This window comes from the organism of the source record quoted next, unplaced genomic scaffold (genome assembly GCF_019419815.1).
Source record: "Pyrus x bretschneideri cultivar Hongxiangsu unplaced genomic scaffold, Pyrus_bretschneideri_v1 Contig23, whole genome shotgun sequence".
In the NCBI taxonomy this organism is placed as follows: domain Eukaryota; kingdom Viridiplantae; phylum Streptophyta; class Magnoliopsida; order Rosales; family Rosaceae; genus Pyrus; species Pyrus x bretschneideri.
The window spans coordinates 5,202,298-5,215,917 of NW_025999535.1; the positions used below are offsets into that span (position 1 = coordinate 5,202,298).

Below are 13,620 nucleotides of genomic sequence, written 5' to 3' on the forward strand. Positions count from 1 at the left end.
GCATATATATTAGGATGTATGTGCATACTTTGCTACATCAAGTAATGCAAATGTCTGAATGCTTTCTTTGCGCCGTGGACAAGCCTTTTAAACTACAAAACTCATGCGAAAAGTTCCAGAAAAAAAGAGACTCCAACAACCTTTAAAACTGCTTGCAAAGTGGTTGTTCAAAACAGTTTTTCATGAAGAACGAAACTAGGGTTTGTGTTTTCTTTCAAACAGTGGCATAATTTCTCATGAAATTTGCAGAAGGCTACATACAATATAGATGAACATACACCAAAATTAAAAATAACGTCCTCGGTTTTGTTCATCTATGGTGGTTTTCAAGGTTTTTTGCTCATACATCAGCTGAATAGCAAAAAAACAAGAGCTATATAGGTTCTGATACCACTTTGGAAATATATGTACGCACAAATATGTATAAAAGGAATCGAGTTTAGGGAATTCCTAGCGAAATAACTCAAATAGAACAACCGTCTTGTTTTTACAACCTTCCTTGAGCGAGGAACCACGAACACACACGAACAAGAGTGTTCGGGACATGGGACGGTGAGTTGGCTACTTAGAATGCTTCTAAGAGTTTCCTCTTAAGTCTCCGCTCCCTCCTTGGTGAACCGAATGTTTGGGGAGACCTTTGTGAGTGAGAAAGAAACTCCCTTTACGAATTTCGGCAGTGGCTAGTGTGAGGTTGTTCAAGATTCTAAAAGATGTTAGCCGCAAGTCGGACGGCGAGATGGGCCTAGCACCTAGATGGCTAGACGGGGACTTGGGTGGATTAGACGGATTTAAGTAAATTTCTTGTATATTGTATAAAATAAGTGTCTATTTATGCTTAAAAACGCAAATAATTCTATTGGAATACATAAATGCAAAATGAAATGACATATAGATTATAAAGTATTAGAATATATTGAAAGCATGGAGAACAAGAATATAATGAGTGTTCATCCAAATATTGAACAAGTCTCCTACATTTATTGACGAAATAAAGTAAAAAATAAAAGTTATCGATTTTTTGTTTAAGTGAGAGTCGCAACCTAGACGGGTTAGGCGGACACCTAAGCGCCTAGGCACACTTTTTTTAATTTTCAAATGTTTAGGCACTAATTGAAGTAGTGGTTAGCTGCCTAGCGCTTAGATGGGACCTAGGCGATATTAAATGAGAATTTTTAGAACAGTGGGCTAGATTAGAGTTCACAATGGAACCTTTGGAGGTTAGACTAGTCCACAATCCCAAGAATAAGTATTTTAATTATTAATAAATAATTAAAGATGTCGTCATAATCCATTTCCTTTTTCTTTTCTTTTTTGAGTGGATTATTGTTTTACTTAGTCAATAAAACTAACACAATGTATTGCAACCAAAAACAAGATACTCATAAAACAGTGGGTTGAATCGTGAAATAAAAAGTTAAAAGAGGAGTGGTTGAGTCATGATTCATGAGGGTGGTTCATATACCTATTGTGAAGGAATTTAATTTGTCTTGTGATATTCATTAGGGAATTGTTATTGATACTCCAAAGTTCTCATATGCACTTCAAACTTTTTTTTATTTAGAAATAAAAATACATTTGAGTGGAGTGAAAAATGAAATTTTTAGAGTGACAACAACAATTCTTAATGTGACGCATACAAGTTTATTTGTAAATATTTTTATATAATGAAAATTTCTTTCCGACAATAGAGCGGTGGTTGTGAAATTAAGGGACACTTTATTAGCAAGACTTAAGGGCTCGTTTACTAATTCGTGTTTGAAATAATGATGAATCTTGGTTGTAGGTTAGGTATATATTTTTTTTCTTTTTAAAAAGGGGGACAATTGATGTTAAGCCACGATTATCTATCCTTTCCAGGGGCCGAGAAGACTTACAGAGGCATTTCAGCCTCCCCCTGGCTATAAGTCCGGCTTCCACACCAGCAGCAAGTTTCGAACCCGAAACCTCCAATTTTTAGTTTTAAGAAAGCCTCGTAATCCGTCATTTAATACTGGACCACCAGCTTGTGGTTGTAGGTTAGGTCTATTAGATTATTTCAAAAACTAAAGATATATTAAGCTTCATCTTAATATGTGGCGTACTTGCTTAACAAAAAAAGTAAAAAAACTCGCGAGATAGTTAGAGTGAAAAAATTAAAAATTCTCTCCTTCGTGAGAGGTCTTCTCTCCTTTCTGTGAGAGTTTCTTTTCACCTACATGTGAGGTAGCTTCCCAATCAATCATCCCTTCTCTACCGCAAGCTTTAGCTTAGGCTGGGGTCGGTGGTTATTGTCTACCTATGCTTTCTTTTCCTTTTCTGGTTGTTAGTTTTCTGCTTTTTTCTGTTATTCGTCTCTGGTTTGTCCCTCTCCCATCTTCCACCTCCATGGTATTCTTCTTTCCTCTTCCTGCTCTTCCATGTTAGCTCCGGCTTTCCTCGACCCCATATATTTTCGGTAATGTTGCCATAACCAGTCAACACGTTTTGACGCGATTCTACCAGGAAGTGAGTAGAGCTTCAACTCCAGTGTTCACACCACCACCTCCCATGGGTTTCTCTTCGGTGGATTTGTTGCCTTTGATGACTTTGTTGCTAAGGGATCATTTCTCGTTAGCTTCCTTTGGTTTGTGGTTGTGGTTCCATGTTGTGTGGTGCTTTGTGGAGGATGTTGGAGTCATGTTTTCCATCACTTATGCGAAGTTGGTCGGCTGGATCTATGGAGTTTGTTTGGAGATCAAGTTTCAGATGAGATCTCAAATATGCTTCAACGGCTGCAGTTCTTGCAGGACTAGGGCTTGTTGTATGGTTTGTCAGTTTTTGGGCTTAAAATCTTTGTTTGGCTCTACTTTGGGGTCCATATCTTATTGTGTGTTTTTCTTGTAATTGGACCCTTCCTTTGTAATTATGTTGTGTTGTTGGTAATAATGTCACATCCCGGCCCGGGGGGCACCACTTCCCGGGCCCGATCCACCACCGTAGCACGATATTGTCCGCTTTGGGCCCCAACCACGCCCTCACGGTTTTGTTTCTGGGAACTCACACGAGAACTTCCCGATGGGTCACCCATCCTGGGAGTGCTCTCGTGCGCTACTCGCTTAACTTCGGAGTTCCTACGGAACCCGAAGCAGTGAGCTCCCAAAAGGCCTCATGCTAGGTAGGGATGGGAATATACATTTAAGGATCACCCCTGGGCGATGTGGGATGTCACAAATAATATTACCTTTCTTCCAAAAAAAAACAAAAACAAAACAAAACAAAACAAAACAAAACAAGCAAAAAATAGCCTAATACCAAATTGGTACAATACCATGACTATACAATGTCAACTGAATTTTATGGCTTCCCGAAATTCAATATACTGGAACTTTAATTTAGTATGATAGTTATACTAAATTGTTTCATACTAAAAATTTAAGGGATCTTTTGACATAGGTGCCTCAATTTTGAATTTTCTAAATCAAACATATCCATGTCTTTTAGTAATTTGATTAGACTTTTTTTTTGTCATAATTTTGGTGCTATATGCACATTATATTGTAACAAATTTCCTATAATCTAGCCTTTTGATTACACTCTCATCCGTTAGAGATAATTGCAAAAAAAAAAAAAAAAAAAAGTTCGTTAGATTCAATTTATTTTCACAATAATGCTCCAATTTAGCAATAATTATCTACGATTGAAGATATTTTCTTTCCAAAATAGTTTAAAATATTTTTAAATCCCCCAAAATCAAATGTACCGAAATGAGTTTTTCCTTTAGTACGTTAAAAGAAAATAGGATTGAGAATAGTATAAACGTACCAATACACAATGTGTACAAAATAAAACGTACCAAAATAAAAATCATGTACCAATATTAACAATATGTATCAAATCAAACTTACCAAAATTGCAAATAAACGTACCAATTAATGATTTTTGTAAATTCAAACGTACCCGCAGATTTGTACCTAATAATATTTCGTCAACAACTATACTTAAAAAAAAGCAAAAAAATTGAAAAAATTACATGAAGCTTTTATGTTGATCTCCAACTATTTGAAAAGGAAAAAAAACATTTGGACAAAGAAATAATATATATTTGAAAGACGATAAAATATAGTTTAATTACTAAAATCTCCACTAAATAAGTTAAAGTGCATCCTATAAATTCAAAAATTATTTTAATTTTAAAAAATAGAGGTGACTATTGGTCAAAACACTTTAAATTCTTTAATCAAATTTTAAAAAGGCACAGATGTTTAATCTAAATTATATAAAAAAACTGTAGGGTATTCTAATTTTCCCAAAATTTAATATGATAATTGGCATGAGAATTTAGATTCGATAACCATAACAAATTCAACCCTAGTGATAATATAAGAAAACAACATAACTCATTGATCATTGCTCATATGGGAGAATAATATTAATATATATGTAATCCTTCTAGTGACCATGCCCCAAATAGTAGTACTTCAACAGTCATACTGCGAAAGCCCTTGAGACAATACATAGCCCACAATCTTATGTGTAGGAGTGCGTAAGAGTTTCTCTTCCATATCACGTCCCTCAAAAAGACAGATTTTTTATTCAAGATGACTTAAGGGACACTTTATTATCTTTACTGATATCTCAAAAAATCATTGTTTTCCAAAGCATTTCCTTACCTCTTTTAGACTTTTAGGGGGCGTTTGTTTGCCCTCACTAAGTTGGATTGGACTGGACTGGACTAGCTATTAGTCCAATACTATGTTTGTTCCATGCTGGGACTAACATTAATGAGACTAAAGGGGACTAGCATGGACAAAACCCTTCACTAAGAGGTCTTAGCGAGACCCTCCAATAACCATGGGACTAGCTAAGACTATCCTCTCTTTCTCGTCCTCATCATGCTCAACGACCACTCCCGACAGACTCCTCGTCATCTCCAGTCACCTAGATCAATCATTAACTTTCCGACTCTCTTTCAGATCCATTTCACAACCAACTTTCATATAAAATATACCAAATTGAAGCTGGGAGTGACAAGATTACGATCATAATAAAAGAGTGGGATAGAAATGGTAGGAAAAGATGAAGAAAAAAATAAGATCATAATAAAATATTAATAATTTATATATTAAATAATATAATATTAGAATTTGTTATTATCCAGCTTCTTAGTCCAATACTGCACCAAACGCTTCACTAAGTTAGTCCAGTTTAGTCTAGTCTAAGCCAGTCCAGCTTAGTCCTTGAAGCTAATCCAGTCCGAGATAGTCCGGCGCAACAAACGCCCCCTTACAGATAGTGATGTACTGTAATGACAAAAAATAATAGGGTAAAGCATTGATTCTAAACAATCATTTCAGGGAAAATTATATCTTTAAATTATTTTTTGGTAAAATAAATCTCTAAATTTATTATAAATAGCTAATTTCATCCCTGTTATTATATTCAAAGCTATTTTATCTAATTTTTCGTCAATTTAAGTCAATTGACACATTTTATAGTGTAATATCATTTTTTTTTCTCATCTATAAGCCCTTAATATTTCATATAGGTTGCGAATCTTAAGTCTAATTACCCTCCAAAGTTAACTTACTCTATTTCTCATCAAAACCTACCAATTTAGCTTCCAAAGTTAACTTCATACACTTTTTCTTTATGAAAAACTACCAATCTACCCTCCAATATGTATCACATAACGTAACTTAAATTGACAAAAAATTGAAGGATTGATTTTTCCAAAAAAAAAAAAGTTTAGGAACCTAATTTTCACTGAGGTGATAATTCTAAGACTAAATTGGCAGTTCACCCAAACTAATAATATGAGTAATGGTAGGGAGATAAAAAAATTTAAACCAAATGATGTGGTATCAATTAAGTCTCCATTAACGTGCTTGTTTCTTATTGATGACATAATATTTGATTTAAAAATTTGATCTTCCTAGTATTATCCTAATAACAAGTTGGAATGATGATGATGGGTGTTACAAAGGTTAATTACACAAACACCCCTTGAAATTTATGGAGTTTTCACAAAACTCCCCTACGTTAGACACATTTCACTAACATCTCCTTAGATTTTAATTCACTTACACATAACACCTTTTAGCCAAATTTCATCTAAAAAATTTTCTAAAAGAGAAATTTACCCTTATAATTAACTACTTAAGAAAATGAAAAATACAATGACTTTTATAAAGGAATAGAAAAATCAAAACAAAAAAAATATATAAAAAAAAAATTAAGAAAAATCCCTAGCAGCCAACTACCTGCTTCTCGATCAACCACCCCTTCCCCCAGTGCTTTACCATGGCTTCCGGTAAACCCATTCCCTTTATTTCACACCAACAGCCTTGTCTCTAACTCGGCCTCCCCATCCTTATCTTTGTTTCTCTCCCTAGAGCAGCCGCAGAAGCATAGAGATCTTGATGGTGGTTCGAATGAGGATGGTAGTTTATAGAACGAACGGGTTAATTGCTGAAACCCCACATCCTAACAAACAAATAAAGGTCGATACACACGAACGGGTTAATTGCTCAAACCCTAAACAACAAGCAACAAAATTCAGCCAAGAAACATGAATGTTCAAAAATTATTCAAGTCCCGTCAACAACAAGCTAGTTTATAGAAAAATTATAGGATAAACGAAAACATAAAAGAAATTTAGTCGGAGAAAATAGCAAGTTGTTCAATCTGTTGGTGTAGGTTCGACAAGAAGAATGAAAAACTTAGAAGGAAGAATTAAAAAACAAGAGTGTTAATAAAATATAAAAAGAAGAAATGATAAGTGTGGATTGCATGTGGCAAGCATAGGAGGGAGGTGAGCATACCCTATAATTAGTGTGGGTGAGCAAAAATGCATCCGGGTTTTGTATGCAAAGTGATTGATCACTTTCAGAACAGGTTGATGACCCACAAAGTTAGAGTTGCAATTGGACTCTGCAAGATAGTCAAGCCGTGCCAAGCAATATATTATTCCTATAAATACAAAGGCAGAGGTTACAGAATGAGCTCCTTCAAATCAACACACAAATTTGATGTTCGCAAACTCTCGCTCTACCGCAAAACCTCTCAAACTTCTTGAGATTTCTATGAAGTCAACTGACGACATCTTTCTATTTGGATAAACACTGAAGACGTAGAATCAGGCGACCAAGGAGCACCCTTCAGTTTGGATAAACAACATTGCTTCGAGACCGAACTGGTTATCTATTTAAATCTCGGTCAACAAGGAATCTCTAAATCCTTCTTGGAAGAAGTCACTTCATTAGCTTTTCACCAAGTGAGGTGTTACCATATTGCTTTGTATTCGACACATTGAAAGTTGAATCTAATATTGAACTTCATAGTAACTAGTAGTCTTGTCCTTAAGCTCTAGAACTCGAAAGCCTAGACGCATTCCTTCCTCAGCCGCAGTCACAAGATTTAGAAGTCATCAATGCCCCCAACGCCACAACAATATTCATTCACTCCCCAATCGAGCCCGGCATGTTCCGCATTCAACCGAAGAACGAAACGCGCCACGTAGATTTTTTAGGGCCAACAGTATCACTCTACTAAAAAAGAAGTAATCAGGTCAAAAGGAATCGAACGAAATTTCAATACTAGAATCCACTAGCAAGCCTAGAATCTACAACAGAAATTGAGAGAAAACTCACATTTATTGAATAAAAGTTGGAAGTTAGCAAATCTAAAACCAAGATGAGCCATTTGTAGTGTAACGTAACCCTATGTTTAAAAATCCAAAACGGAAGAAAGTAAACAAATAATAATATCTTAAACGATCCCAAAATATTAAATCCCCTTTTAGGCAATAAGATTGAATTCGGCAAAATTTTTAGCTGTCATATGTGACAGATAAGTACACATAAAAAGAAAATAAACTAATATATTTTAGAATATTAAAAAGAAGAAAAGAAAAGAAATTTAAATTTTGGGTGGTTTCGCACTAGTATCTGACAACAACTTGAATAACACAAGTTTTGTTATATGGTGTTTTGTGTCAATAATATAAAGCATGTTTAAAAAATGTTAAGGAGACTCTTAAAGTGGATATTTATGAACTCTCTACCACTTTATATTTTAATGTCAATTCTTATTCTAACATTATAAAACATTGTGTCAAAATAAGATGGCAAGGAGCATAAAAAGTCTCATTCTTGCATTTTTATGAGCAAATAATACATAACTCTGTATTGTACATAACACGTCATGTAATGATAAGTCTATGTCATACAAGTCATACTGCATCATTATGTTGACTTGTTCAGTGATTGCCTTGTTCTCTCTTTGTTCAGTGATTGCTTGACAGTGTGTAATTTGGATAAAAACAATGGGTGAAATGAGAGGTTGCCAACTGTATTATTATTTTATTATTTTATTTTTGATTATTTTTTGGGGATCATGCTATGCCCCACCCAACTCAACCAATTCATCTCTGATTTGCTGGTTAGCTGTATTGTTAGAAGGGGTATGAGGAAGTTCCCACTTCGGGCTACGATCATTGCTCGAGAAAGTCTATTTTCTTGGTTTAGGCTTCCTCCACTTGGCATCCCCTCCCTTACTAGCCAATGGTGGAGGCCTATAAAGAGGAGACTCACCTTTTCCACTGGATTCTCCGATTAACTGGGGCATCCCATACTTCTTTCTTTCTTGCCCACTCTGCCCCTTACTATCTAGTGAAAATAATAGGGGGTCGGGCAACTCCGCTTCTAGGATCTCCTCCAACACTGGCTAACTAGCTCCAGATCCTTCCTTGTTTTTTTCCTTTACCCCTCTTTTCTTCAAACAAAGGAAATAGAGGGATAACTAGTTCTTTCTCAGGCTTGCTTCTCTCATCACTTCACTGGCATAACCATTCTTTGGAGTTGAGTACTTCAGATCTAACCTTCTTTGTAGACTCCCTGTTAAGGAACAAAGTCTACTTACTTCTTCTCTGGTTTCCAGAGTGATTTTCTCCATACTTTTTAGTACTTGTACCATGGTGGCTTGCAAATCTTCATTGGTTACCTTTCCTCCTAACTTCTCAGATGAAGTTGGGTTTTCTAGAATAGGAAAATCCTCTGAATGATTTGTCATGCTCGATCTTGGTAGACATTGGGGTGGCCCGTATTCTGTGTTCCACCTGAAGGTTTTCTCCTTCCTTCTTCTTCTTGGTATACAAGACTTTGAATGTCCCACCGAGCGTGCCAAAACTATGATGGTGTCGAAGATTTCTCTGGAGAGGGATCCTTAGACCTCAGCACAGCTCCCCAAGGGATTGGCACTTTGGAAGTGTAGTTGGGCTCTTGCTTGTTGATGTATTACAAGAAGAGGACAAAGTTAGTTCTGAAATGTGCCTTTGTGGGGCTTTAGGTGTAGGCCTTGAGGCTCGCAATCAAAACTAACTAAGTGCTAGGCATGCCACTGCTATCTCATTATAGCAGATGTAGAACAAGAGTGTTTTTAGTTGATTACTTGCGCCCTAAGTCACTCGGACTTCTTTTTATCAAAGGATTGTCGTGGATGGGTTAAGTCCACATTAAGTTCTTTTTCTTGCCTTGTAAACAAGGACTTTTAGTTCATAATCTTGTATGTTTGAATGAAGGGAGTCCAAATCCCCTTAAGTCATTTATTTGGTCCTAGATTGCTTTTAATGATAACATATCCATTAAACTAGCCGGATCCAAATATAAATAAGACGCTTAAAGTAGGAAAGCAAGTGGATATGACTTGAATACATACTGGAGAATGCATTAAGTAATAGATCTATAAATTTAGAGAACAAACAAAGAGCATCGGGCAAGATTTCACCTTGTCTGTCAAGGTTGAACCTCTTGCAATCACTTCTCTTTGAATTAACAGGGGTTTATATGCTAAAAAGGGATGGATGGTAAACAAGTTTACACAAGAGAATCGATATTACACCACTAAGAGAGGTAACAGAGCTTTAAACTAGACAAGAGATAGCTTGTCGCTAAAAATGACTGAATTAGGTTGATTTCAACTTTTGGATGTAAATCTAGCTTGAGAGCAGATTTTGTATGTATGTTTGTTTGATTGGTTGAGTGTCCTTGTCTCTGGAGTTTCTTCCTCCTTTTATAGGCAAATTAGCCCGACTGTTGTAACTTTGTTCTTGCCCGAAAGCACTTGGAGGGTAGTGAGTCATCAGCTTTTTACTTGTAAGGCCACTGGAAAGTGTTCTTTGGCTGGTAGTAGGTTAGTCTCCATCACTTGTCACTTCAATGGTAAGCACGTGGCTTGCATCCTAGCTGAGAAGGCTTCACTTTGCCTGTGGGCTTGGTGCTGGGCTTCGGGCAAGTCCCCTTTAATTTGGCACCCTTAAGCTTTCCTTCATTTAAGTCCAATGTTCAAAATATTAACCCAAACAATATTAGTGGGAATTAATATCATCGAGAGATTTTTCAGTGTAACCGGAATACGAGGTGGTACACCACGTGTCATTATACGAATGATAAAATATGTGTGTTAAAAAGTTAATAACCTAAAAAGTAAAATTTTCCACCATTTATATAAAAACACGTGGTACTACCACCCGTATTCCCGTCACAATTAAAATTTTTTCAATATCATCAACTTCATGCAAAACTAATTAACTAATGCGCTAATCAAGTTTTACGTAAAATTAATTGATGCAGGAGGTGGAAGGAGTTGGACTTTGTAAACAAGCTACCGTTTGCAAGGGACAGAGTTGTCGAGTGCTACCTTTGGTGTTTATGGTGCTGCTTTGAACCTGAATACTCCTTTGCTAGGATGATATTTGGCAAAGTTATCGCAGTCGTTATTGATGATATTTATGACGTGTACGACACATTTGAAGAACTAGAGCTGTTTACTGAAGCTGTTGAAAAGTTTCTCATAAACTAATTAACAATCCTTTAATTTGCACATCGTACAATTCACAGTAGTTAATTAGCTAGTTTTTATTTTTATTTATTTTTCTTTCACCGAACATCGACAGTACGTGATGAAGCTAGAAAGACATGTGAAAATTCGAACATGAAAGTCTGTTATCGTCGATTGTCAGGTGGAACATGTACATCGCTTATTTTAAAATTTTCATCGTCGATTTTCAGTTGGTACATCTCTGCCATGGTTCATCTGCCAGAGTACATAAAAGTTGGTTGAAAAGCCTTGTTGGATCTCTATGCTGAAATTGAGTAAACGCTGGGAAACGAAGGAAACTCATATCGAATCCACTATGCGAGAGAAGCAGTGAGTCTCACTGATAAATATTTTCGATCTTATTTATTGTTTTATTTAGTAATTTGTATTATATATCTTTTTCGTTCGTCATGAGTAGTCAATTATAGAAAAAAAAAACAGATTAATTTTATTACGTATATGTGCATTGCTTGGTCGTCCGTCAGATGAAAATTCAAGTCAAATCCTACTTCAAGGCAGCAAAATGGTTCTATGAGAAGTACACTCCAACCATGGATGAATATATGCCAGAAGCACGTAATACATCCTACTTTATGCTAGAAACCACAGCCTTTGTTGGAATGGGAAGAGTTGTTACAAAAGACTCCTTGGATTGGGTGTTTAGTGACCCTAAGATTGTAAAGGCAAAATCAATAATTGGTAAACTAGTAGATGATATGAAGTCTCACAAGGTACATACTTAATAATATAAATTGTCACTGTGGAACAATGGTTCTTTTAGGTCACTCCGTTAGAATTTTCGTCCTCAAAATGATCACTGTTCTACACTGTAAAAAGTTCAAGGATCAATATTCACAAATTTTTAATTTAGTGGTGAAAACTCCAATTCGGCTAAAGTTCCAGATCAATTAGTTCTCCAACTTTCTCTTTTTTTCTTTGCATATGTGTGTGTTATTGATTTGTTATACTACTACTACTAATACTACCATAACCTTGATATGTTTTTTTTTTTTTAATTTTTTTTATTTATTGAAGTTTGAGCAAAAGAGATTGCCTCATCGGTGGAATGCTACATGAAAGAATATGATGCCACAGAGGAACAAGCAACAGTCGAACTAACTGAGCAAGTGAATAATGCATGGAAGGACGTAAACGAAGCGTGCCTCCGCCCCACCATTTTCCCCATGCGGCTAATGTTATGAATTGTCAATCCTGTACGAATATTGATTGAAGTTATATACACGCATGATGATGGCTTTACTCATGCTGGGATCTGTCTCAAGGATATTGTGGTTTCTCTCTTTGTCGAACCCGTGTCTTTTTAGGCCTTGAATTTGGATTAGTTGTTCTCTTTGCTAAATTCAATAAGGCATCACCAATTGGCCAACAAAATAAATTTCTGCCGATTGAAGCTCTGTTGGACAATACGAATGAGCCAGTCTTCGTACTGGTCGTTCGTTGAAACCATGCTTTGATAAATTTGTGTGAATTGTTTGTTTACTCTTTGATGCTACAATTAAATGAAATAAATTTTGGTTCTCTTATGTGACAATATATATTCCTGTCATTCAAGTTTGTAGAAAGCTGTAACGGAAGTCTCATAGTGTTGGAGTTGGACTTGAAGAAGGGAAATGTTATGAAATTAAGTAAATTATGAATTATATTTTGTCTCCTAAGTCCTAATCAGGTAGTCTTTAGAAGGAAACAATATTTAGGTTTCAAAGTCTTTTGCGGGTTTAGAATTATTTGTTCAATTAGGATATCATTATTTTCTGTTTCAAGTTAGTCTTGTGTCTTGTTCTATTATAAATCTGACGAAACAAGATATACGTTAATGGAAATCAAACAAAATCCCAATGCTAGAATTCACTATAAGCCTAGAGTCCACTTGAAAAATCGAGACAAAACTCACGTTTATTGAATAAAAGTTGAAAGCTAACAAACCTAAAGCCAAGATTACCTATTTATAATGTAACTTAACCTTGGAAATCGTTAGAATCCAAATACAAAAGAAAGTAAACAAATAACAAAATATCAGCATGATCCTAAAATATTAAAATCCCTTTTGGAAGGGATCCAAAGAGGATCATAGTTCATGTTTGTCATGGTTTGTCTTCATTTGGAGAAGAACGGAAAGTGAATGGTCGAGACTGAATATACAAATTTAAATAGTTGAGAAAATAAAATTCTACGGATAAAATTTGTAACACTGAATGTTACAGAACATTGAAGTCACACTTAGCATTGCATTGAGGGAGTGAATATATATCATTTGATTCTGAATGTGACCTTTAGATGCTTTTTTTTTTTTTTTGTCAAAGAGAAATGATATTAAATTCGAATCGAAAGGTTTACATCATCAGCTGAAGTATTAAACAAAAAAAGTGGACCAATACAATCCCACTTGAACGAGCCTCCCTCTTTAAGAACAAACCTCGCCACGGAGTGTGCCGCTTTATTGCCTTCTCTCGGCGAGAACACAAACTCCACGGAACACATTCACTAAACATCCAAATATCATGAACTAAACCCTTCCACACTAGCATCAGGTTTCATCTCCTTATTCAGTACGCGAATCACCTCATGCGCATCAGACTCAATTATTAAGTCCTGCACTTCTTCCCTACAGCATGCCCGGAGACCTACGCGAATTGTTGCCATCTCTGCCATCTTCGCCGAGTCACACTGCAGCTTATCCGTGCCCCCTGCAAATTGCAGTAGCCCAGCAAAATCCCTTGCTACAACCACCTCCATCCTCCCCCTCAACACCCCCCCCCCCCCCACGGG

The 13,620-nt window shown here is 36.0% G+C and overlaps 1 pseudogene; it reads left to right on the forward strand.

Annotated features, from left to right (window-relative positions):
* LOC125478004 overlaps positions 1-12,158 on the forward strand; it is a 35,998-nt pseudogene extending 23,840 nt beyond the window's left edge.
* The last annotated feature ends 1,462 nt before the right edge of the window (positions 12,159-13,620 follow it).